A 24916-nucleotide genomic window follows, 5' to 3' on the forward strand; every position below is an offset into this window, starting at 1 on the left:
GAAGCTACCCAATCAGAGCACGCGGTTAAGTTCCTGTGTGCTGCTGATTGGCTCAGCACGGAGTGCTGCATTAACCAGGAAGTCTAATCTCACTCATTCAACATTAATGCACGTTACTGCTAATGCTTCAGGATTGCAGAAAAGGTAAAAGTTTTGGATATGTTGAAGGAAGGAAACAGCTACACCGCTGCAGGACACAATTACAGCATCAATGAGTCCACGATTCTTTTTATTTAAAAAGGAGGAAAAGCATATAAGATCTACGGCCGCAGTGTCCTTTAATCAGGGCGCAGAACGAGTTGCAAGTGGACGTGATAAGGCAGTAGTCTGGATGGAATCTGCTTTAGGGATTTGGATTGAAGAGTGATGGAAGAAGAACAACGGCGGTGCTAAACAGTCGCCTGAAGAGGCTCCTTTAGAAGAGCTGTAACGCTATCCTTTGTTGTGCAGTAAAATTAAACTCATCGTTATCGGACAAGTCGTCGTGTCATTGTTGGTGAGTAACCATAATTAATTATTTACGTACAGTACTTATTACATGTACATAGTTTAGTGTCGCTGTACACACATTTTACTGTACAGTAATCCCTCCTCCATCGCGGGGGTTGCGTTCCAGAGCCACCCGCGAAATAGGAAAATCCGCGAAGTAGAAACCATATGTTTATATGGTTATTTTTATATTGTCATGCTTGGGTCACAGATTTGCGCAGAAAAACAGGAGGTTGTAGAGAGACAGGAACGTTATTCAAACACTGCAAACAAACATTTGTCTCTTTTTCAAAAGTTTAAACTGTGCTCCATGACAAGACAGAGATGACAGTTCTGTCTCACAATTAAAAGAATGCAAACATATCTTCCTTTTCAAAGGAGTGCAAAGCAAGCAGTCAAAAAAAAAATCAATAGGGCTTTTTGGCTTTTAAGTATGCGAAGCACCGCCGGTACAAAGCTGTTGAAGGCGGCAGCTCACACCCCCTCTGTCAGGAGCAGGAAGAGAGAGAGAGATAGAGAGAGACAGATAAAAAAAATCAATACGTGCCCTTTGAGCTTTTAAGTATGCGAAGCTCCGTGCAGCCTGTCCTTCAGGAAGCAGCTGCACACAGCCCCCCTGCTCACACCCCCCTACGTCAGCGCAAGAGAGAGAGAGGGAGAGAGAAAGTAAGCTGGATAGCTTCTCAGCCATCTGCCAATAGCGTCCCTTGTATGAAATCAACTGGGCAAACCAACTGAGGAAGCATGTACCAGAAATTAAAAGACCTATTGTCCGCAGAAACCCGCGAAGCAGCGAAAAATCCGCGATATATATTTAAATATGCTTACATATAAAATCCACGATGGAGTGAAGCCGCGAAAGGCGAAGCACGATATAGCGAGGGATCACTGTATACAATTTTTCTTGCATTGTACATATTTATTGCTGGTGGCCTGTCTGTTGTAATGGCTGTAACGTATTGATATCGGAGACGCTCGATATCTTTAAAATAATATTTAGGTTTTACTGTAGGTAAACTGTGTTTACATACATAATTTCAACGAATCTTACCTAATATCTAAGAGAATACAAAGGGTTTATACTGTATAACTGTGCGTGAAATGTTTATAATAGTGTGGGAGAGTTTATAAGGGCTTAAAATATATAAAAATAACCATATAAACATATGGTTTCTACTTCGCGGATTTTCTTATTTCGCGGGTGGCTCTGGAACGCAACCCCCGCGATGGAGGAGGGATTACTGTATATATATAATATATATATATATAATATGTGTATGTATGTATGTATGTATGTGTGTATATGTGATTTCGTAGTTTTTTTATTTTTAATAAATTTGCAAAAACCTCAAGTAAACTTTTTTCATGTTGTCATTATGGGGTGTTGTGTGTAGAATTCTGAGGAAAAAAATGAATTTAATCCATTTTGGAATAAGGCTGTAACATAACAAAATGTGGAAAAAGTGATGCGCTGTGAATACTTTCCGGATGCACTGTGTGTGTATATATATATATATATATATATATGTGGAAGTGAAGGTCTGTGATACGGTTTGCATATTTGCAGCTGGAGATCCACAAAGGAAGAAGATGAATCACGTATCATAAAGTAGTTTTTATTCCTGAGCTTTCAGACCCTGCCAGGAGCCATCATCAGAGGGTAGTGCTTAGACATACAAGAATTCAGCCAGTACTAAAAGTGCCAGAGAGCTGGCTGAATCTTGGCTATCAAACGAAAACACCATTAACACTAGAATTACCAGAGCCTACGAATCTCCGCCAGAGTCTTTTGTCATCTAAATGTGCTGATAAACAAAAGCTACTAGCAGCCAGCTATTCCATCCCCCCACCGACTTAGAATGAACTTCTCCTAGCTCATGCCTTGCCTTGATTTGATTATCTGGGATTGAAGTGGAGTTTTAGAGTGGAAATAATTCGAGCGTTATTTGGAATACACGCATTTCATGTGTGTTCCATTTCTATAGTAGTCTGTGCAAACACATTTTTAAAACAGAAACGTTTTTCATATTCTAATAGTAAATGACAAAATGTAGGCATAAACTATATAACGTATGAAGCCTGAAGTCCATATATCAAAGAAACACTTTCACAAAAGGTACAAATAAGAGAACACGTGCGCTTTTATTCAAAAATATAACTGCACAAAAAAAAAAAGCCACGTTAGCATGCCACATTGACACTCTTACTACAACCGCCGCGGTGGCGTAATGGTATCAGCCCCTGACTGGGAATCAGAGGGTGGCGAGTTCGATCCCGCACGGCTCCACTTCGAGAAATGAACTGCTCTTATTCTTACAATTTTAGAATAACAACATAAATTTGATTTCAGTCTGTAACAGCCGGTGTAACTTATGATACTGGTAAAGGTTAGCTTTTTTTTTTTTTTTTAATTCACTTTTCATTCTCGCAGTCGCATTCAGAATCAATCCATACAACCCCATCTGACACAGCTGGTTTCACATAAATAAAAGTGCACTTTTATTCAAGACTATAACTGAAGAATAAAGAAAGCAAGTTACAGTTGGTGGTTGATACAACAGCTTGCGTGGTGCAATGTTAAGAACTGCTGATTTCCGATCCGTGCTATATAAAATCATCACATTCAAATATTAACAGTTCCCACACACCCAAGGTCCGCCATTCCTACATTTACGACATGTGTACTTGTTGCAGTGTACACACCTCTCTGTGCTATGGTTCCTATTACAGTGAATGAGCACCTGACACTGTACTTTCTTCCCTGGGGGAAGCTGAGGTCTTAGAAGGGAAGTTTGTTGATGCTGTATCATCTTTTCTTTTTCCATCGCCTTTTCCTGTAAGAAGCGACGACGAAGTTCCTCTGCAAGGTGAGCCATGAACACTCTTCTTTTCTCAGTGGACCCCGTGCATGCCTTATATAGTACGTGTGCGTTCATCGCTGCTAGGTCAAGGATGTTGTAGAACACAGCAACCGGACACCTGCGTGTTCCTGTTCGCACTGAATAAGCACGCGCCTTCTGGTCCATGATGTCAACGCCATGCTGGGGAAAAAAGAAAGACAAATATATGTGACATTTTGAAGAAATCATTTTATCACCAGAATAGCACCAGAATACTTCGTCACACTAATATTTTTTTCATTAGCATACCTTCATGTGGTTGTAGTCTGTGACCGTGTTTGGTTTTTTTTTTTTATCTTGCCCAATCTCCACATCATGGTGCATTGTGCTGAGAATGCAGACAGACTTCTTCTTTTTGGGCACATACACTGTCAGCATGGCACTGGGAGATCTAAACACCAGCGTGGAGAATTGTTCGTGTACTGAACTGACTTTAGCTGCAGGTGGAAATTCCCATCGCACTTTATTCATGGTGCCAAGCAGAGTTGTATTGCGGTGCAGCAGTCTATTAGCCAGCGAAAGTGACGTGAAGAAGTTGTCTGTTGTTACGGTTCTGCCTTTTTGGATTGCGGCAGATTTGGAGACAAAGTACATGTGCAATGCCACTCCTTATTTAGGAAAAGATCCCAGTCGTCCCACGGGAGAAAGACTTTCCGAGTCTGTGGTCATAAAGCTTATGGAGCCATTTCTGGACAAAGTGTGAAAGTGTTTCTTTGATATATGGACTTCAGGCTTCATACGTTATATAGTTTATGCCTACATTTTGTCATTTACTATTAGAATATGAAAAACGTTTCTGTTTTAAAAATGTGTTTGCACAGACTACTATAGAAATGGAACACACGTGAAATGCGTGTATTCCAAATAATGCTCGAATTATTTCCACTCTAAAACTCCACTTCAATCCCAGATAATCAAATCAAGGCAAGGCATGAGCTAGGAGAAGTTCATTCTAAGTCGGTGGGGGGATGGAATAGCTGGCTGCTAGTAGCTTTTGTTTATCAGCACATTTAGATGACAAAAGACTCTGGCGGAGAGGTGCAAACGGATTTAAGACGCAATTTAAGGTGGGACGGATTTACGAGTTTTTTCCTAGGCTCTGGTAATTCTAGTGTTAACAGACATTCGGACATAAACCCAGCATATACAAACTTAAGAAGAACAGGTTCATAATAAATAAAATTTATGACCAATACTCCTCCCATCCCCCACCTCATTACCCCCCTCCTCACTCACACACTGACCTAAGACCACCCCCACCACTTAATTTTGCTATATATTGCCTTTGATTCTTGTAAGTCTAAGCATTACCCTCTGATAACGGCTCCTGGCAGGGGCTGAAAGCTCAGGAATAAAAACTACTTTATGATACGTAATTCATCTTCTCCCTTTGTGGATCTCCAGCTGCAAATATATTATATATATAATTTTTTTTTTGTAGTCTGGAGACCAAAACTGCACACAGAACTTCAGGTCAGGCCTAACCAGTGGATTATAAAGGTTGAGCATAATCTCCTTTGACTTGTACTGTACACATCGTGCTATATAACCTAACATTCTGTTAGCCTTTTTAATGGCTTCTGAATACTGTCAGGAACTTGATAGTGAGATGTCCACTACAGCTCCTAAATCCTTCTCATAAGCAGCATTTTCAATTTTCAGACCTCCCACTGTGAATTCAAATGTAATATTTTTTACTTCCTTTATGTAATATTTTACATTTAATTACCCTAAATTTCATCTGCCACAAATCTCCTCAAACCTAAATGCTGTCCATTTCCCCCTGTAATAAGTCAATGGATTCTAGATTATCTGCCAGTTCACCTATCTTGGTATCATCTGCAAACTTAACCAGCTTGTTGTTTAGATTCCTATCCAAATTATATTATATTATATATATATATATTTTTTTTATATATCCAATATATACTAAAAACAACATAGACACTAGCACTGTCTCCTGTGTTACTCTGCTGTTAGCATCATGCAGTTCTGATTAGGTCCCTTGCACCATAATCCTCTACTTCCTGTGTTTTAGCCAATTCTGCACCAATCTACACATATCTTGAACTCCCGCTTCTTTTAGTTTGATGCCCAACCTCTTCTGTGGGACCTTATCTTAATTTTCAGAAAACATTTCATAAATAATTTAAATGTGTCCTTTTTTGCTTCCTCATAGAATTCCAGCATGGTAATAAAATGCAACCTCCCCCTTTTAAAGACATTCTGACTGTCTTGTGAAACTTCTGTACTTCCAACATATTGCTAAACCTTTTCCTTAATAATTCCTTATATTATTGTATTGGACCAGTTCCTCACCAACTGTTTAATTCCTGTCTTTTTTCCATTGCTGGTGGGATGGCACTATAACGGGATATAGCAGGCTCAGCAAATTTGTGGAAGTGTAAAATTGGGTGTTTTTGCTTATATATTTTCTGTGTACACACATGGCTATGTTTTATTTCTGTGTTAGAGATGGGTAGCAAAGATAAAATAAATGGCATTCCTTGGATTGTTGTAGCATTTGAAACTTATTTAAAGACAGTCCGATTATTAGGTGCTGCATGATGAAATCTTTGGTGCTTGGGTGATTAGCTTTGACAAGCTGTAGTTAATAGTGTTCTGTCTGTAAAGTGTTTAAAAATAGAATGAAATGTTATCCCTTGCATGGCAGAATGTTCTGCCTTTATTAGTGAAATTGTTTGCTTACCACAATTGTAACATTTCTTTGACACTTAAAATAGTATTTAAGCTTATTGAGGTTTTAGGCAATATATTTAGTACAGACTTGATTAGTTAAATGTGAAAAAGAGTTAAGTGTTAAAAGAGTTAAGAATTAAATGTGAAAAGGAGTTCAGTTAGGTCTAGTTGTGGCTGTACTGATTGATTAAAATTGTTCTTTAATGTTCTGAATGAAAATTAATCAATTTATATAGCTTATTAGGAAGGACTAATTTAAATATTTTTGCTCTTTTTACATTTTACTCGGCTCTGCCAATCATTGTGCACTAAATTGTTCATAATTGGCCAGTTGGGGGAAAAGAATCATGTAGCGACTTGTAGGTCAAGCAGTCGGTTTTCAGTTATTTATAACTGCATCTGGGGGAGAGAGAGAGAGAGAGAGAGAGAGAGAGAGAGAGAAATGCATATGAGTAATGTGAGTAATGCAGGCAAGGCAGCTCAGATTTGGAGAGGGTGGAAAGGTGTAGTTGGGTAGTTCTACCCGGACAGATTTTCTGTAGCCCAGAAGAAAAAAATAAGAGCTTGAACAATGAGTTGAGAGCACTGAAAGTGAAGAAGGGCAGAATCTTGTGCATGTCTGTAGCCCAGAAGAAAAAAATAAGAGCTTGAACAATGAGTTGAGAGCACTGAAAGTGAAGAAGGGCAGAATCTTGTGCATGTCTAGAAGGAAGAAATTACTTGATTATGAATAAAAAAAATATGTTGATCTAAAGAAAGGGAATCATTCAGAGTCATTTGAAGATTCCTGACAGTATCCTGTGGCAGAGGAGGGATGTCACCAAACACAATGCTTAGAGCTGGGTTGCCAAATTCAGTTTTGTTGAGGACCACAAACAACCTTTCATATATCCAGCGTGGAACACATTCTCTTTACAAACCGACACACAGACACCCCTCTGCTTGTCACAATCACAAATTCTGCCTTGTGTCTCTATTGAAGCTCTATTCTCTCTTTTCTTGGATATTTTAGCGGGTTTAGGGTTGGTCAGTGATTTCAATTAGTATGAGTGGAAATGCAGATGTGTTTTCTCTTCATGTACAACAATGAATTTGAAGAATAAAACAAAAGAATCGTGTAAGGTGGTGGCTGCAGTTAGTAAAGTGCGGAAGAGTGGCCAGCTCTGACACTTATGCAGCTTTAAAAATTAAGCCCTGTGAAATTGTTACATCTTTGGCATCATGCAAAAATGCTTTAGTTCTTGATGGCAGTGTGATATGTCACTTTATTTTCACTTTTTGTTATTGTGATATTATGAACAGTTCATATCTCTTCCAACTAGGGAATAGCAGCTGTGGTGCGCTGTGCTAAGCAGATAAAAATGAGCACACATTGGAGACACATTTTAATGGCAGGTGTAAATGTAGTTCTGCTAAATTATTTATTGATACATTCTATATATGAAATGCACATTAAAAGGGGTCTTTGAGTAAAGTAACTGTCACCGCGAACCATATGTGACATGTTTTGAGTATTGCTGAAGAGGGCTGCTTTAAAATGGGTGCAAGGGCCAGATGTGGCCGATGGGCCTTGAGTTTAACACCCTTGGCTTAGAGTTGATCAATGGACGGATAAGCAGAAGGGAAGATATCGTACTTGGAGAGTTTAAGTGTAAAATCACGTTTACTAATTCAGGATGAGATCTAGTCCTAGCCTTTAGAGATACTAAGAAGGAATTTGATGTGCCCCCATACTACCTTTTAAAAATAATTGTTATATACTGTAAGGACAACATTAAAGTATATACATGCATAAACACCTCCAATTTGATTTTGTTCAATTTGTTGAATACAGTAATTTCACAAATGTTTAAATGTCTATATAACAAGAATTTTGATATCAGACTGAATAAAATTGTCAACTCCAAATAAATAAAGGGTACATTTTCCACTAAATTCTTCCACAATCTATATATATAATTCACTAAGCCGGAGACAAGTAGTCACCCATGGAAAGCATGCAAGATAGCCACGCTCACCAACTCTAAGACCATTGGATACGACGACAACTTGCAGAGCCACGCCCACCAACTCGAACGCAGCAACTCACAGAGCGGGGCGTCATTTGCGTTCGTCTCTGCTACACTCCACATGCACCTCTGAAGACGTATGTTTGTCGCGGATGTGAATAGCTGTATGCGGCGTGTAGAACAGTTTGCGAGGGTTATCCCAAGGTCTTACAGTTGGTCGGCGGGTCTCTGTTAGTTGCTCTTGCGAGGTTCAGTCTCTCCCTGTGCATTTCCTGTGCGACACACACACACAGAGGCAGCGTGAGAGAGAGAGCCGTGCACACACACAGGCAGCACCAGAGAGAGACAGACACACACACACACAGAGAGGCAGCGAGAGAGAGAGCCGCACACACACACAGGCAGCGCCAGAGAGAGAGCCGCGCACACACACAGGCAGCGAGAGAGAGAGACAGAGGCACACACACAGGCAGTGAGAGAGAGAGAGACGCACACACACAGGCAGGGCCAGAGAGAGAGAGCCACGCACACACACAGGCAGCGCCAGAGAGAGAACCGCGCACACACACAGGCAGCGCCAGAGAGAGAGAGCCGTGCACACACACAGGCAGCGCCAGAGAGAGAGAGCCGCGCACGCACACAGGCAGCGCCAGAGAGAGAGCCGCGCACACACACAGGCAGCGAGAGAGAGAGACAGAGGCACACACACAGGCAGTGAGAGAGAGAGAGACGCACACACACAGGCAGGGCCAGAGAGAGAGAGCTGCGCGCACACACAGGCAGCGCGAGAGAGAGAGGGCTGGACTCATAAGGTAGGAAGGCAGTTAAAGAATGCACTGGGCTTGATTTTGTTTTCACTTCTGTTTACAGCGATCGGTTCGTAGTGTGCATTTTTGAAATGTTACTTTTCTTGGTGGTTTATTAAATTACGCATTTTTTCAAATGTTCATTTTTTGTTGCTATAGCGCAAACTATTGCAGTATTAGTTTTCTCTGTTGTTCAAGATTTTCTCAGTATTATTCAATGTTTTTACATTTAGTTTACTATTACGAAGTGCATTCTATGGTTTAATTAACTATATTTGTGCTTAAAAACTTACAAAAATATATATTTACATACAGTTCGTATGGTCTGGAACGGATTAATTGTATTTCCATACAATCCTATGGGAGAAATTGCTTCGGTTCACGACCAAATCGGTTTACGACCAGAGTTTTGGAACGAATTATGGTCGTGAACCGAGGTTCCACTGCATTCTTTTCAGTTATGACGCACGACCGCGTCCACCATCGCAAACTGTTTTACATGCTATGGTCTTAGAGTTGGCGGGCGGGTCTCCGTGAGTTGCTCTTGCGAGCATGCACATGACCAGGCGGTGTGTATGCTTCGAGAACGAGGGTGGACGCGGCAGGACCATCTAAGAAGAGGCATGTTTGTCGCGGATGTAAATCTCTGTATGCGGCGTGTAAAACAGTTTGTTTGTCGCGGATGTGAATTTCTGTATTCAGCGTGTAAAACAGTTTGCGAGGGGTATCCCATGGTCTTAGAGTTGGTGGGCAGGTCTCTGTTAGTTGCTCTTGCGAGCGGGCACATGACCAGGCAGTGTGTATGCTTCGAGAGCAAGGGTGGACGCGACAGCACCATCTAAGAAGAATCATATTTGTTGTGGATGTGAATCGCTGTATGCAGCGTGTAAAACAGTTTGCGAGGGGTATCCCATGGTCTTAGCAGTGTCTATGCTTCGATGTGAATCGCTGTATGCAGCGTGTAAAACGCTGTATTGTATGTTGCCCTGTCCAGAGTAACATCTTTTCATTTACCTACAGTCATATCCTCAAAACCAACCCCATTTGGACAACTGTGTCTTTCAGGAAGTGTTCACCCATCAATACATAATTATGCGCCGTATGCTACGCCGCGGGTTGGCTAGTGTAAAATAAAAGAATTTATAAAAGTGTAAATAAATATAAATACTAATACATAAAAATAAAAATAATAATAATAGAAATATGTAAACAATAGTGGTTGAGGTAATGGTAGAATAGAGAGCTGTGTCTGTGGTATCTGTATAGAATACATTCTGAACAGTCAAGCAACCCCAGTCCAGGTAGTTCTTAGCCAGCAAGGCAAAATATATTAAACTAGCCAACCAGCGCCGCATAATTATGTATTGATGGGTGAACGCTTCCTGAAAGACACAGTTGTCCAAATGGGGTGGGTGTGAGGATGCGACTGTAATTGAATGAAAAGATGGAACTCTGGAGAGAGCAACATACAATTGTCCGTGACTGAAAACTGGGTTTGGCAGATACAGGCATATCGTTTTGAAAGTGTGTCCCTGTGCCTTATTAATTGTCATTGCAAAGGCCAATCTAACAGGAAATTGTCTGTGTGTAAACGTAAAAGGCAAATTTGAATCTGATGGGGTCAGGGATTCTCTCTCTCGCGCCTGTGTGTGTGTGTGTGTGTGTGTGTGTGTCTCTCGCGCGCCTGTGTGTGTGTCTCTCTCTCTCTCTGTCGCATGCCTCTGTGTGTGTGTGTGTCTCTCTCTCTCGCGCCTGTGTGTGTGTGTATCTCTCTCTCGCGTGCGCCTGTGTGTGTGTGTGTGTCTCTTTCTCTTGCGTGCGCCTGTGTGTGTGTCTCTCTCTCTCTTTCGCATGCCTGTGTGTATGTGTGTGTGTCTCTCTCGCGCGCCTGTGTGTGTGTGTCTCTCTCTCTCTCGTGCGCGCGCCTGTGTGCTGTACGTGAATGAAAAGATGGAACTCTGGAGAGAGCAACATACAATTGTTCGTGACTGAAAACTGGTTTTGGCAGATACAGGCATATCTTTTTGAAAGTTTGTCCCTGCGCCTTATTAATTGTCATTGCAAAGGCCAGTCTAACAGGAAATTGTCTGCGTGTAAAAGGCAAATTTGAATCTGATGGGGTCAGGGAAATCTGGGGAATATGGACAGTTTGTGAGGTAGGAGCTGCGATTGTTTTACACTCCAGTACATTGCGGTGAATGCTGAGAACAGTCAGTCTAGTGCCTTTACAGAGACTTCTTGCTGGCATGACGTTTCTGAGAAGCATGACGACTGAACCAATTTTAAGTTTGACTTTATGCGGAGGCATGCCAGTGGGAGTAATGGCTGCCCGGCGGGTCATGGGAATAACGGCAACGCCAGTCGGCATCGTTTATGGTCAGAACTACGACGGAATGTGATCTTCTTCGAACCACTGACTTTCGTTCTTGATTAATGAAAACATTCTTGGCAAATGCTTTCGCTCTCGCGCGAATTGTTGGCTCTGTAGTGCGTGTGCCATGGTCGGCTGCTTAGTGAATTGTTGGTGGGCGGGGCTCGGTCTTGTGTGCGTCTTGCTTGCCATGGACTTAGTGAATTATAGATGTAGATAAAAAGAATAGATGTAGGAAAAGAAGTTTAAACCCTTTTGTCCCATTTATCTCTTTTTAGGAAAATCTTAGCCATTTTTAATAATATTTCAATGAAATTTGCATGGTTGCAGCTCACACACAAGCAAACTCTTTTTAACAAAGATATCCACTTATGGGATTTTATTAAGACATATAATAAAGACACAAAAGGAGATAAAAAATCTTTGGTATGCTGTGAAGGCTAATCCTGTATATTTATTTATTTATTTTTTTTATTTTATTTATTAATTTTATTGTAATCATTCCATACAAATAGATCAATTTATAACAAAAAAAAATTGAAGACAAATCAAACCCCACCCCTGAGAAGGAGAGCTTAGCCAAAGGAGAATTGCTTAGGGCTTTTTAATAAGGCAACAATAAACAAAAGAAAGGAAGAAATATATATAGGTAAATAAAAAATGGAGAAGGGAAATAAATGCGGTAATAGTTATTTCTCTTATTCTAAAATAATATTGATTAGATCCTGCGAGGTTTTGAAAAAAATCTGTACAGATCCTCTAACTGAGAATTTGATTTTTTCCAATTTCAAATAATATAAAACATCGGTTTCCCACTGACCTATCAGAGGAGAGTTAGGATTCTTCCAATTTAACAAAATAAGTCTGCGTGCCAAGAGTGTAATGAATGCAATCACCGTTTGCTTGTCCTTCTCCACTTCAAGTCCGTCTGGAAGAACACAGAACACAGCTGTTAATGGGTTAGAAGGGATTGTGACCCCAAGGCTGTCTGAAAGGCACTTAAAAATTTTGGTCCAAAATGATGTTAGTTTGGTGCAGGCCCAAAACATGTGACCCAGTGAGGCAGGAGCTTGGTTGCAGTGTTCGCAGGTTGGATCTTGCCCTGGAAACATTTTGGACAGTTTTAAGCGAGACAGATGAGCTCGATACATAATTTTTAGTTGAATAATTCTATGCTTTGCGCATATGGAGCTCGAGTGAATTCTCTGCTTTGCTACCTTCCACTCCTTTTCTGATATATTGATTAAGAGATCTTCTTCCCAATGTCCTCTTGGGTCTTTGAAAGGTAGGGATTCTAATAAGATTTTATATAATGCGGAAATGGTGTTTAATTCCTCGAAAATTGAGCAGTATTTTTTCCAGCATGGTGGAGGGTTCGAGGTGAGGAAAATCGGGCAGTTTCTGTTTAACAAAATTTCTAATTTGAAGATAGTGAAAGAATTGTGTAGCTGGGAGGTTGAATTTGGAACGTAATTGTTCAAAAGATGTAAATATGTTGTCTAAATAAAGATCTCTGAGCATTTTAATCCCAAAACTTTTCCAGGTATTAAAAACTGGATATGTTTGCGAGGGTTGAAAGAGGTGGTTCTGTTGCAGAAGTGCCACGGATAGAAGATTTTCCATCTTAAAATGCTTTCTAAGTTGGTTCCATATTCTGAGTGAGTAAAGCACACCACCTTCTGCCTGAGGTCTTTGTAGGGTCGCACTTCGGATATGTGGGTGTTTTGAGTTCCAAATGAATGAGGTTATTGTTGAATCTAATTGCTTAAAAAATGATTTATTGATATATATTGGAATGTTTTGAAATAAAAAAAGAAGTTTAGGAAGGATATTCATCTTAACAACGTTAATTCTTCCGGCTAGAGTGAGATGAAGGGTTGACCATCTATGCAAGTCTTGCTTAATTTTTTCCATACAGACGGCAAAATTTTGTTGATTAAGAACTTTGTTTACTTGTGATATTTACCCCTAGGTATTTAAACTGATCTGCTATGGTAAAAGGTAGGGTGTCCAATCTAATATTATATGCTTGTGAATTCACTGGAAAGAGTATACTTTTATTCAGTTTAATTCTAAGACCAGATATCTTTTGAAATTCTGTGAGTGCTATTAAAACTGCAGGCACAGTGTTTTCTGGGTCTGATATATATAAAACCATATCATCTGCATATAGAGAAATTTTCTATTCCAGTCCTTCTCTGATAATCCCCTTTATCTGATAAGAATTTCGACAGTGAACCTCCAGTGGTTCAGTGGCGATTGCAAACAGTAGTGGTGACAAGGGACATCCTTGTCTGGTACCACGCTCTAGCTTAAAGTAGTCTGAACAAATGTTGTTAATACAAACTGAAGCTTCTGGATTGGTATACAGTAGTTTGATCCATGCGCAAATATTCGGGCCAAACCCAAATTTCTCCAATGCAGTGAAAAGGTAGTTCCATTCAATCATATCGAATGCTTTTTCTGCGTCTAATGATAGTAATATGTCTGAGGTGTTTGATTTTGCTGGTGAACATATAACATTAAACAAGCGTCGGAGATTGGAAGATAGGTGTCGGCCTTTAGTAAATCCAGTTTGATCCTGTGATATTACCGAGGGCAGCACTTTCTCCATCCTTCTAGCTAGAATTTTTGAGAGTATCTTAACATCATTATTCAGGAGTGAAATTGGTCTGTATGATGCACATTGTAACAAGTCCTTATTTTGTTTAGGAAAGACGGTGATTAATGTTTGAGGTAGTATTTGGTTGTCTCTAGCTTCTGTAAATGTTGCCAATAAGAGGGGAGCTAGCTGAGTGGAGAATTTCTTATAAAATTCTACGGGGTAACCATCAGGGCCTGCTGATTTCCCGCTTTGAAGTGACTTTATAGCATTTAGTAATTCTGTTAGCGTCAGAGGTTTATCCAGTTCCTCAGCAATTAAAGCATCCATTTGTGGTGTCTGTAATGTATCCAAAAATGCATTAGATTGTGTGTTGTCTTCTTTAAACTCAGTAGAATATAAGGATTTATAATAATCTCTAAATTGCGTGCATTATATTTTTATGGTCAATGATTCCTTCTCCATTCGTGTTGGTGATTACTGGTATTGCATTGCGAACTTCTTGGTTGTGAATTTGTTGAGCTAAAAGCTTATTAGCTTTTTCTCCGTGTTCATAGTAATGATGTCTTGACTTATAAATAAGTTGTTCAGTTTCTTTAGTTGTTAAGATGTTGAGTTCTGTATGCAGGGCCTGCCTTTTCATGTGAAGAGCTTCACTTGGACGCCTGGCTTGTTCTTCATCTATTCTAGTAATTTCGCTTCTTAGTTCTGACTAAGTTCTTGGTTTCTAATTTATTTCTGTGGGAAAGATATGAAATTATCTGTCCTCTTAAGAAGGCCTTTAGAGTTTCCCAGAGTGTTCCTGTAGAAACCTCTGTGGGCGTGTTTGTCTCTAGGAAGAAGGTGATTTGTTTGGATATAAATTCTGTGCAGTTCTCGTCTGCTAATAGAAGAGGGTTAAGACGCCATCTACGAGGTGAGTGTGAGGGGCTTAATGATTTTAGCTCCAAGACTAGAGGGCCATGGTCGGAGATAACAATTGTGTCGTATTTGCATGATTTAATCGTAGGCAGGAAATCCATCCATCCATTTTCCAACCCGCTGAATCCAAACACAGGGTCACGGGGGTCTGCTGGAGCCAATCCCAGCCAACACAGGGCACAAGGCAGGAACCAGTCCCGGGCAGGGTGCCAACCCACTGCAGGACACACACAAACACACCCACACACCAAGCACACACTAGGGCCAATTTAGAATCGCCAATCCACCTAACCTGCATGTCTTTGGACTGTGGGAGGAAACCGGAGCACCTGGAGGAAACCCACGCAGACACGGGGAGAACATGCAAACTCCACACAGGGAGGACCTGGGAAGCGAACCCGGGTCTCCTAACTGTGAGGCAGCAGCGCTACCACTGTGCCACCGTGCCGTCCCAGGCAGGAAATTATTATCTATAAAAAAATAATCAATTCTTGAGTAGCTATGATGCACTGGTGAGTAGAACGAATATGATCTTGAGTTTGGGTTAAGAAACCTCCAGCGGTCTGATAAGTTTTGGTCAGTTAAAAACTGTGTAATTGTCTTTGCAGTGTTAGATGTCGTCCCCCCTGCCACAGGAGTCCTATCTAAGAGTGGATTTAAAACACAATTAAAGTCCCCAGCCATTATAATTTTATGAGAATTCACATTGGGAATGGATGCAAATAGATTTTGCATGAATTCCTTATCATCGACATTGGGTGCATAAACATTTATCAAAATCATTTTACTGTTAAATAAGTTGCCCATGACCATCACATATCTCCCTTCAGGGTCCGATACTACATCTGATGCTACAAATGGAACTGTTCTGTGTATGAGAATTCCCACCCCTCTAGTTTTCTTTATAAAGCTAAAATGGAACATTTGGCCAGTCCAGTCTTTTTGTAGTCTGAACTGATCCTTGCTTAGTAAGTGGGTCTCCTGTAAAAATACTATTTTAGCATTTAAGCCTGTTAGGTGAGAGCATACTTTTTTTCTCTTTAATTCGTGATTCTGGCCTTTAACATTCCAGCTCACAAAGTTAACTGTCCCCTCATGGAGACATTGATTCTGAGTTTTTAATGTCATTTTATAGTCTTAACTGGTAGTGAGGCAGTTTTTATCTTAATTTCAAAATTCCCCATGAGCTATTGCATTTTAGCCTATTGTTGCATTGATATTTATAGTTGTAAGGATTAGAAGAATAGATTAGATATAGCCTGCTCTCCTTCTCTTCCCTCTTTATCCCCGCACCCTCCAAACTCCCCCCCCCCCCCATTTTGCCTTCCCACATGAGGCTTGATCCCACTTCGCGATGTCCCGGTTCTCTGACATACAAAGAGACAGAGCACGTCCAAAACAAAACAAACCCCACCCCGCAGCGGCGTTTGAGAATTAAAACAAAGAGATATCTATTGCAGCTGAATTCTAAATACTATCTGCCGAAAATATAATCATTAACAGTCTTTAAGCTTAAAATAATCTTCAGCAATTTTAAGATATTAAGATAATAAAAGAATGAACCCTGGGAATGATTTTAAAAAGTAGTCTAGGATAAACATAGTAAATCCTAATGTAATAGTATAATGTAATAGTATAAATGTAATAGTAATGTAATAGTAATAGTAATGTAATAGTAGAAATAGCAATAAACCAAGAGTATGATGTTAAACAGTCTACTTTAAGGTAGTAAATAAAAAAAAAAAACCCTACTTTAATTACTTCCACACTTCCACATTTCCGTCTATAACTGTAATTAAGACATAAACATATAATGTCCAAGTAAAGAAAAGGATGTATAATTATAATACCAGTCTCTTTAAAGTGGATCCAACAGCAGATGATAGGTCCTTCCCATGCCATAACAGAATACGGCTCCTTATTAACTTTCAAGAGTGTCGGAAACAGCTTCTTTAGTTCCTTTTCAGCTTCCTCCTTTCTTGAAAATACATAATATTGGTCTTGAACTTCCACTTTCAGTTGGCGGGATACAAGAGGCTGTATTTGATATCGGCTTTCTGTAGCAACTTTTTAATGTTAAAGTAGGCTGCGCGTTTTGCAGCTGTTAATGGTGAGAAGTCGGGGAAAATACGAATAAGATTATTTTCAAATATAATCTCTTGCTTGTGTCTGAGAAGTGCCATCACATCAAGCTTACATCGTAATCGCTCGAAGCGGACAATAAAAGACCTAGGTTTAAAGGTGCTTGATCTGTATAAATGCGATAAGCTGCTGCTATCTCAATGTCTAGTTTAAAATCATCTCCAATTATTTTAGAGAGTAATTCTACTGCAAATTTCACTGGGCTTGAGCTTTCTCGTTTCTCCGGTATACCCTCAATTCTTATATTATTTCTTCTGCATCCATCTTCCAGGGCTGCAAGTCTGTCTCCGAGTTTTTTGCATTTGGAATTCGCAGCTGTAGCTTTTTCATTGGGGTTAGACGCCAATTGTTCTGCTGTTTCAACTCGAGCCTTGAATGCCTGCTTAACGTCATCCAGCTGATCTGTAACGTCATTAATCTGGTCGGCAAGTATTTTCAGTTTGGTTCTATTTTCTTCAATGTGTTCCTCTAATTTCTCCAACATGCTTTTAAAGTTCACGTCAAAACGTTTAAATAGACGCGTTTCCCGGTCTTTGTTATCCTTCTTAAGCTCAATGTTAGACTTCTTAAGCTCATTCTTAAGCTCATTCTTGTTATCCTTCTTAAGCTCATTTATGGCCGTAGCCATGGCAGTGGCCAGTGTAGCGATCATCTCTTTCAGTTTGGACAGTTCGTTTTGGATTTCGTGCTCCGCGAGTGGAAATACAGCTCCTGTTACAGAAGGTGCTGCGGGCTTGCGATGAGTAGATGAGAGCACATCCTACAGTGCCTTTTCTAGTCTCGAATGATCCTCAGAAATCGGCGATCCATCGCGACCTGTACCACTTGCACCTTCGCTCCCATTTTCACTCTCGACTGTATATTTAGAAAAAAAAGACTTATAGCGCATTGAAAAAGAATAGAAATGTTGTGATGACACAAGTCTCCAAGATAGACTGATTAAGATGGCATTGCTTACGGTGATAAAGGTTCTTGGCAGGGAGAGGCAGGGTGAGGCAGGTTCAGGTGGGCAGAAACTGGAAGTGACATAAAAGGTGTCGTGATTGTCAATCTTCCAGTCTGCAGAGAGAGGAAGAGAAAAGGTATTAGTCAACAGCGCCCTCTGGCTTTCTGGGGGTGGATTACAATTTTCCGATCTGTTAAACTGTCCCCTATGCGCACGCGTGTGATAGACCAGAATAATGAAGCATCACAGAGGGAAAGAACAGATCATAATATATCTTACCATCTTTAATGTCTTTTAATTAAAATTGAGAACAGGTCCAATTTTATTAAATATGTTTCATGTAAGAAACATTGGCAATGACAGCTCCCCTTTGTTGCAATTTAAACATAAAAAACAAAACCTTTAGGGTACAGTAATCCCTCACTTATCGCGGGAGATAGGTTCCAAGGCCGACCGCGATAACTGAATTTCCGCGAAGTAGGGACACCATATTTATTTAATTATTTAACGTGTATTTGGACGTTTTTAAACCCTCCCTGTATTGTTTACACCCCACCCTTTACTCTATTAATAACAGGTTCAACTGCTAAGCAATATGAAATCGGTAGATAAGTTTACACTTACTGTATAGCGAAGTACACGTAGCAGCTTTTAGGCGGTCATGACGTCGTCGACCTTGTTGCAAGGATTCCTAAAGCAGATTCCATCCAGACTACTGCCTTATCACGTCCACTTGCAACTCGTTTTGCGCCCTGGTTAAAGGACACTGCGGCCGTAGATCTTATATGCTTTTCCTCCTTTTTAAATAAAAAGAATCATGGACTCATTGATGCTGTAATGGTGTCCTGCAGCGGTGTAGCTGTTCCCTTCCTTCAACATATCCAAAACTTTTACCTTTTCTGCAATCATTTGCATCTTCTGTTGGAGCTTGGACACGGCCCTTGAAGCAGTAGCACGTTAATGCTGAATGAGTGAGATGAGACTTCCTGGTTAATGCAGCACTCCGTCGCTGAGCCAATCAGCAGCACACAGGAACTTAACTGCGTGCTCTGATTGGGTAGCTTCTCAGCCATCCGCCAATAGCATCTCTTGTATGAAATCAACTGGGCAAACCAACTGAGGAAGCAAGTACCAGAAGTAAAAAGACCCATTGTCCGCAGAAACCCGCGAAGCAGCAAAAAATCCGCGTTATATATTTAGATATGCTTACATATAAAATCTGTGAAGTTGTGAATCCACGAAAAGTGAACCGCGAAGTAGCGAGGGATTACTGTATTCATTTTTCTAGAACAAAAGATGGGCAACAGGGAAACATGAGTTGGCCTTACATATTCTTAAAGGTATTATTTCTAGATTTCATGTCTCTTTGTTCCCTTCATTGCAGAAACCATGAAAGAAATGTTATGATAAAGTGAGGAACTCACACTAGGGCATTGAAATCATGAACCCCTGCAAGGGGGTCAATAAATAAAATAGTTAAGGACAAAAAGGTCCTGATTTGGCACCAAGGACAAGACTTAATGAAAGTGGTAGTAAAATAAATATTTAAACATTAAAAAAGAATAACACGCAATAAATGAGGTATATCGAAATAAAATTGTAAATGGCAAGCTTAAGTTTTCAAACGGAAGTTTATACTCAAATGACTGGTGTTATCAATATATTTATAAAGGCAATTGGAAAAAAAGATGGTAATAATATGCAGTACACTGTTGGGGTTCCCTGAAATGCTGTTCACTTAGTTTCAACCCAGTCTGACAGAAAGAGAGATCTGGACCAAGGCAGGAGGACCAGAGTTGAAATTCTTCTGCAGTAGGAGAGAATTTACAGCATGCCATAGCAGTTTGAGTCAGAGAGCTGGAGTTTTGATATACAGAAGTTTTACTATGCCTAAAATATATTATGCTTGATTGGATAAACAGTGGATAACTGAGATCCACTATTACAAAGTTACCCAAACAAGCATTAAAAATAATCAGTCACTAATCATACCTGTACTAAATGATGAATGATGAATATCCCCTGTATGCTTCTTCGAAAACATCACACTTCTGTTCCTTCAAAACCTTGCAGCACCTTTTTGATGTTTCTTTTGCTCCTTTGTTGGTATGTCTTTCCAGCCCCCTTGACAATGTCTAGAAGCTTTCATGATCCCTAACAAGGAAAATATGAGTTGAATTTGTTTCTAAGGAATCCTGGAGATCACTGCACAATAAATGACAGCATTTACATAATGTCAAAGATAAAAAGGCTACTAAATAAAAGGCAAATTTATCAAGAGCAAGTTATTGCTGCATTAGTGGTAGCTCTGAAAAAAATTCAAAAACCATTGCACAAGTTTGAAATGCGCAAAAATAAATATATCTGCCAGTTAAAGCAGAATGATTAGATGCCAACTGTCAAAAGTGATGGGTGATAAGTAGAGCAATGTAATGAAAAATGCATAGAAGTGAAAGAGAAAAGCAAAAGGAGGATCAGTTGGATAATTCACACTTGCCACAGGAAAGAGTGGTTTGACACAAATATGGTAGCTGTAAGGTCTTCTGTCCATTTTCCAAAATATGCATGTTAGGTAACACAGATATTTGTATTGCCTGACAATTATAATTATAATTCTTACCTCAGCCATGTTGCATAATTATCTCTGATAGTTATTTAATTTGAACTTGATACTGTTTTTACGCAATGCTTTTGTTATTGTGATTGTTATGTTCAGTAGTTTGTATCTGCTGCTTTGTTGCACTCAGTACTATACAGTTTTGTTTTTTGACAAAACCAGCAGGTCTAGCAAAACAAAAATGTACTGTCATTATGCCTTATGATGCAATTAAATTCATTTGAACCAGTTTATCAAAACTAAGCCAGTGTAAGTTGTTGTAGGGAGTTTTGTGTGAGTGTATGTGTAGTTTGAGATAAACTTAGACACCATCCATGGCTGGTTCTTGCTTTCTACATAGCGCTGCTGGAATAGACTTGGTTTTCTGTTACCATATAGTTAGATAAAGTGGGTTAAAAGGTTGGATTAATACCTGGATAAAAGGAACACTGTAAAAGGAAAAGGGGGATGAAAACTTGTCTTACAAATGGCCTTTAACTACATTTTTAAAGTTTGCTTATAATTAACTATATTTTACATTTTTGTAATTATTTAGTATAATATAGTGTGAAGGCTAGGGGCCTCAAATACAAACACACAAAACAGACCCGATTCAAGTAAAGTGTGTTTATTATACAAAATTACCTCTGTAGAGTCAAATAAACCAATTGTTGTCTCTTCCTTCTCCTCCTTTCTCTCTATTGCACTGCTCTTCTCCAGTTGTGTGTTGCCTGCTTTCCTCCAAGCTCTGACTCACCTGGACAAAGCAGTGCGGTCCCTTTTATTAAGGACCCAGGAGTACTTCTGGTGCCAGGGCTCTGGCCCATTGTAATCACTTCCTGGGGTCATACAGAAGTCTCAAATAACAGAGAGTGTCTCCTTGCAGTGCCCTCTTCCAGCACCCACAGACCCCAGCACAGCTGCATTACTGGACTAAAATTCCCAGCATTCCCTGCTGGCTTCCAAATGGGCACCAGTATCGTCTGGGGTGAATAAGCATCCCCCAGAGACAGTCCTTCCCTTTTATCCTGGTCAGGGAATGTGCTACAGATAGCCTGGGGCTTCCCATCTGGGTAAGGAATCTTCTTTTCCTTTGGCTGGGATGACCATCCATCCGCTAGGGGAGTCTCATTTGGATATGGCACCTTTCTCTTCTCTTGGTCAGGATGCCCGTCTTTCCACTTGGAGCCTCTAGTCTGGGTAAGAACCCATCCTCTCTCCTGGTTGGGATGCCCATCCTGTGTGGCATTTACTGTACAGTGAATGAAAGTATTAAAATGCAACAACAATACAGCAGGAAATTTTTATGACTTTTGAAACTAGTGATCATGCTGGATTCCAGAAGCAATATGCAGTAGAAGAATATCACATCCATTGTACACACATTAAAAAGTCAAAAGTCATAATATTTCAGTAGCATAATTATCCCTGTTTTTTTTTTGTTTTCAGCTTCACAATCTCTGTAAGAAATGGACAGATGTTTCAGTATAAATTGACACCTCCAACAGCATGCCAGATTAGATTTATTTGTGCTTGATTATAGCACACTGCCCATATTTGTCATCAGACCCATTTTCTTAAGTCATTCATTATCTTTACTGGAGGCTGTCAGAAGTGCCGTCTGCTATAGTCCATTGAGGTTGTTTTGTCTGTCAAAATGAATTTAAATGCCAAAGTGTATTAAATCAACAAAGTATAATTTGCAGATATTGTGGCAGTTCAAAGTTAAAGACACGCTTAAACAGATTTTCTTTACAGTGAAAGCATATTTCATGCAACTAATAAAAGCCATTAGTAAACTGTTTAATATGTTTAAGGCTCATTGAAAAGGAAAAAGTCAGTCAGAAGGAATAATGTAAAAAGGCGTGGGACCTTCTCCTTCAAATATTAAAGTTTGTGTTTTATGAAATAGCAACCTTTTGTGAATAACACAGTTTATGCTTGGTCAGTTCATTCTCTCCTTTTGCTACAAACACAGAATCAAAGTTCAAAGCGATATTGACGAAAAGTTAATTCCAAATATTGTTTTTACTGAAGTTTTACAGTAAATGTGTAAGTTTAAAAAGTATTTGTGTGTTAATTTCAAAGCCAAACAGAACAAAAACATAATGCAAAGAATACCTCTAGCTCAGCATGAAACATAATTTTCTTTCAATTTACAGTACACCCCCAAAATTCGCGGGGGTTACGTTCCTAGAGCACCAGCGAATTGTGAAAAACCGCAATTTTGGATGTGGTTGAAAAATGTCTATTTTCATAGTTTAAACCCTATATGCCCCCAAAACACTTTAAAACTCAGCCTAATACATTACCTAAAAATAAAGTGTGTAAAGGTAAGCCTGTATACTGTACTGCTATGTCTCCTGCGAATGTAAAATACCGATGTTACCGCTATATGTACTGTAATTCATGCAAGCGCGTTTTCATTGCCAGAAGCCTTAGACGGTGCAGCTCGTTTCGGTGGCATCTTGGGGCTTTAACCGTTAAACTGCCACATACTTGGGGTTAATGCATCCCTGGACGCCAAATACTTTTTTGCTGCACTTTAAGTAAATATCACAATTCACAAAGAAAAAGTGAAATTTTAATGGAACACATTTTTTTTCATGCAAAGAGCATCACAATTACTGCAACACTGATCATTTTACACACTGCTAATGAACTGTAAAAACTATTTTAAAAACTACTAGAACAATATATACAAAGTGCAACTGACGCCATGGATGTACTGCAAATCACTGAGCCAACTGCGTTTAAACTGGCTGCAAGCAAGCAGACAGAGGTAAGCGCCGATGCTTGCAGGCTATTCTTAGTGCAGCTTGGATCACAGAATTACACACAAACACAGGAGATTGGAAAGACCTGGGGGGTATTTTCCATTTGTCGCTTAAATTATCCGAGATCAGATGCCTCATCTTGGATGAGTTAATGCCAGTGAAACTCATCCGTGATAAGTCAGTTTTTCAAATGCAGCCGTGTAGTAGATTAGTCTAGCTGGATCTAATCATCCGAGATGAATGCACGCGCCCGCGCTGATTGAAAAGCCCATATATATTGAGTCTAGAAAACATGATCAGCAAGTCTTTGATAGGCTGTAACAAAATGACGAAAGAATGTGCGCATTTTTTTTTTTCACACAAGCGGAGCAAGACCTTTTATTCGAAGGACATGAAGAATTTCAAGATTTAATATGCACAAGGGGTAACACTGCAAAAGCAGCCCAAACCAGAAAAGACGGCTGGGAAAAAGTGGCCGACAAATTAAATGTGTGTGCATTGTACTTACTAAAGCAGCGTTTCATTTCCTATGTGTCAGATTAATTATTATTTAATATGTCATAATTCCAGATCAAACGTGAGCACAAGGAGAAAATGGGAACAGGTTTAAGTGAAGTACAAGAATATACTTCAAACTGGTAAATATTGGTATATAACTATTTAAAGAATTGTTGACATAAAGAATCATATATAATGTAAAGAACATTTATTTTAAAGCTAATAAGAAGGCAGACAAGCAAAAAACAGGTGGAGGTCCACGTAGTCCAGACCTAACCCCTGCAGAAGAGTTGGCTGTCCAGCAAAATGCCCATCGCCCTGTTTCTGAGGCCATTCCAGGGGGAAGCTCCTCCTCAGAGCCAGTGGCAGGATGCAGTGGTCACTTCATTTCAGGTAAAGGATGGTCACTGCATATATTTGTCATCGATGTGTGCCATAGGTACAGTGCATCCGGAAAGTATTCACAGCGCATCACTTTTTCCACATTTTGTTATGTTACAGCCTTATTCCAAAATGGATTAAATTCATTTTTTTCCTCAGAATTCTACACACAACACCCCATAATGACAACGTGAAAAAAGGTTACTTGAGGTTTTTGCAAATTTATTAAAAACTAGCCATGTGCGCCCAACTACGTTGCGCGTGTTAAAGTTGTCTGTGAAGGGCTCCCTGTTTAAATGTGGCTGCCAGTTGTGAACTGGGCCCTTCATCACACAGCATTATGATTTTTTATAAGGGAAACAAAATTACAAAACAAAACCCTTGGACATTGATTCAATAGGAACGACCTACTCGAAATCACTGTCCGAATAGTAATTATGTGGTGGTGGAGGAGCATTCCTGCTTCTCTCCATTCACAGTCCGTCTCGTTTTCATGACGCTGTCGTTTCCTCTCACAATCTCTTCTCAACCATTCTCCAATCTCGCAGGTTGCTTTGTGGCAATCCAAAGAGTAAGGAAGAACCAATGCTTCTTTCTTGAACTCCAAATGCCGACTGATGGAAAATCACAGAAGTGTGCCTGACTTATATACTCTGACTGCCAACTCCAAGAAGTGGGTGAACATTCGATTTGGACGAAGTGCTGCCAACGACGGTCGACAGAAACACAAAAAACCACAGCCTCGACAACGAAGCAGGTGTCGACACCAGATCTAAAC

The 24916-nt window shown here is 39.9% G+C and overlaps 1 protein-coding gene and 1 long non-coding RNA gene across 6 annotated transcripts in view; one reads left to right on the plus strand and one right to left on the minus strand.

Moving 5' to 3' along the window:
- slc44a5b (solute carrier family 44 member 5b) overlaps window positions 1–24916 on the plus strand; it is a 340353-nt gene that overhangs the window by 26692 nt on the left and 288745 nt on the right. The gene's annotated exons all lie outside the window — the stretch shown is intronic.
- LOC127529498 (uncharacterized) overlaps window positions 1–24916 on the minus strand; it is a 78354-nt gene that overhangs the window by 1149 nt on the left and 52289 nt on the right. For both annotated transcript variants that reach the window (XR_007936161.1, XR_007936160.1), the window contains exon 2: window positions 19879–20040. This is a non-coding gene — a long non-coding RNA (uncharacterized LOC127529498). The remainder of the gene's footprint in view (window positions 1–19878; window positions 20041–24916) is intronic.

Source organism: Erpetoichthys calabaricus, chromosome 10, assembly GCF_900747795.2.
Source record: "Erpetoichthys calabaricus chromosome 10, fErpCal1.3, whole genome shotgun sequence".
Taxonomy (NCBI): domain Eukaryota; kingdom Metazoa; phylum Chordata; class Cladistia; order Polypteriformes; family Polypteridae; genus Erpetoichthys; species Erpetoichthys calabaricus.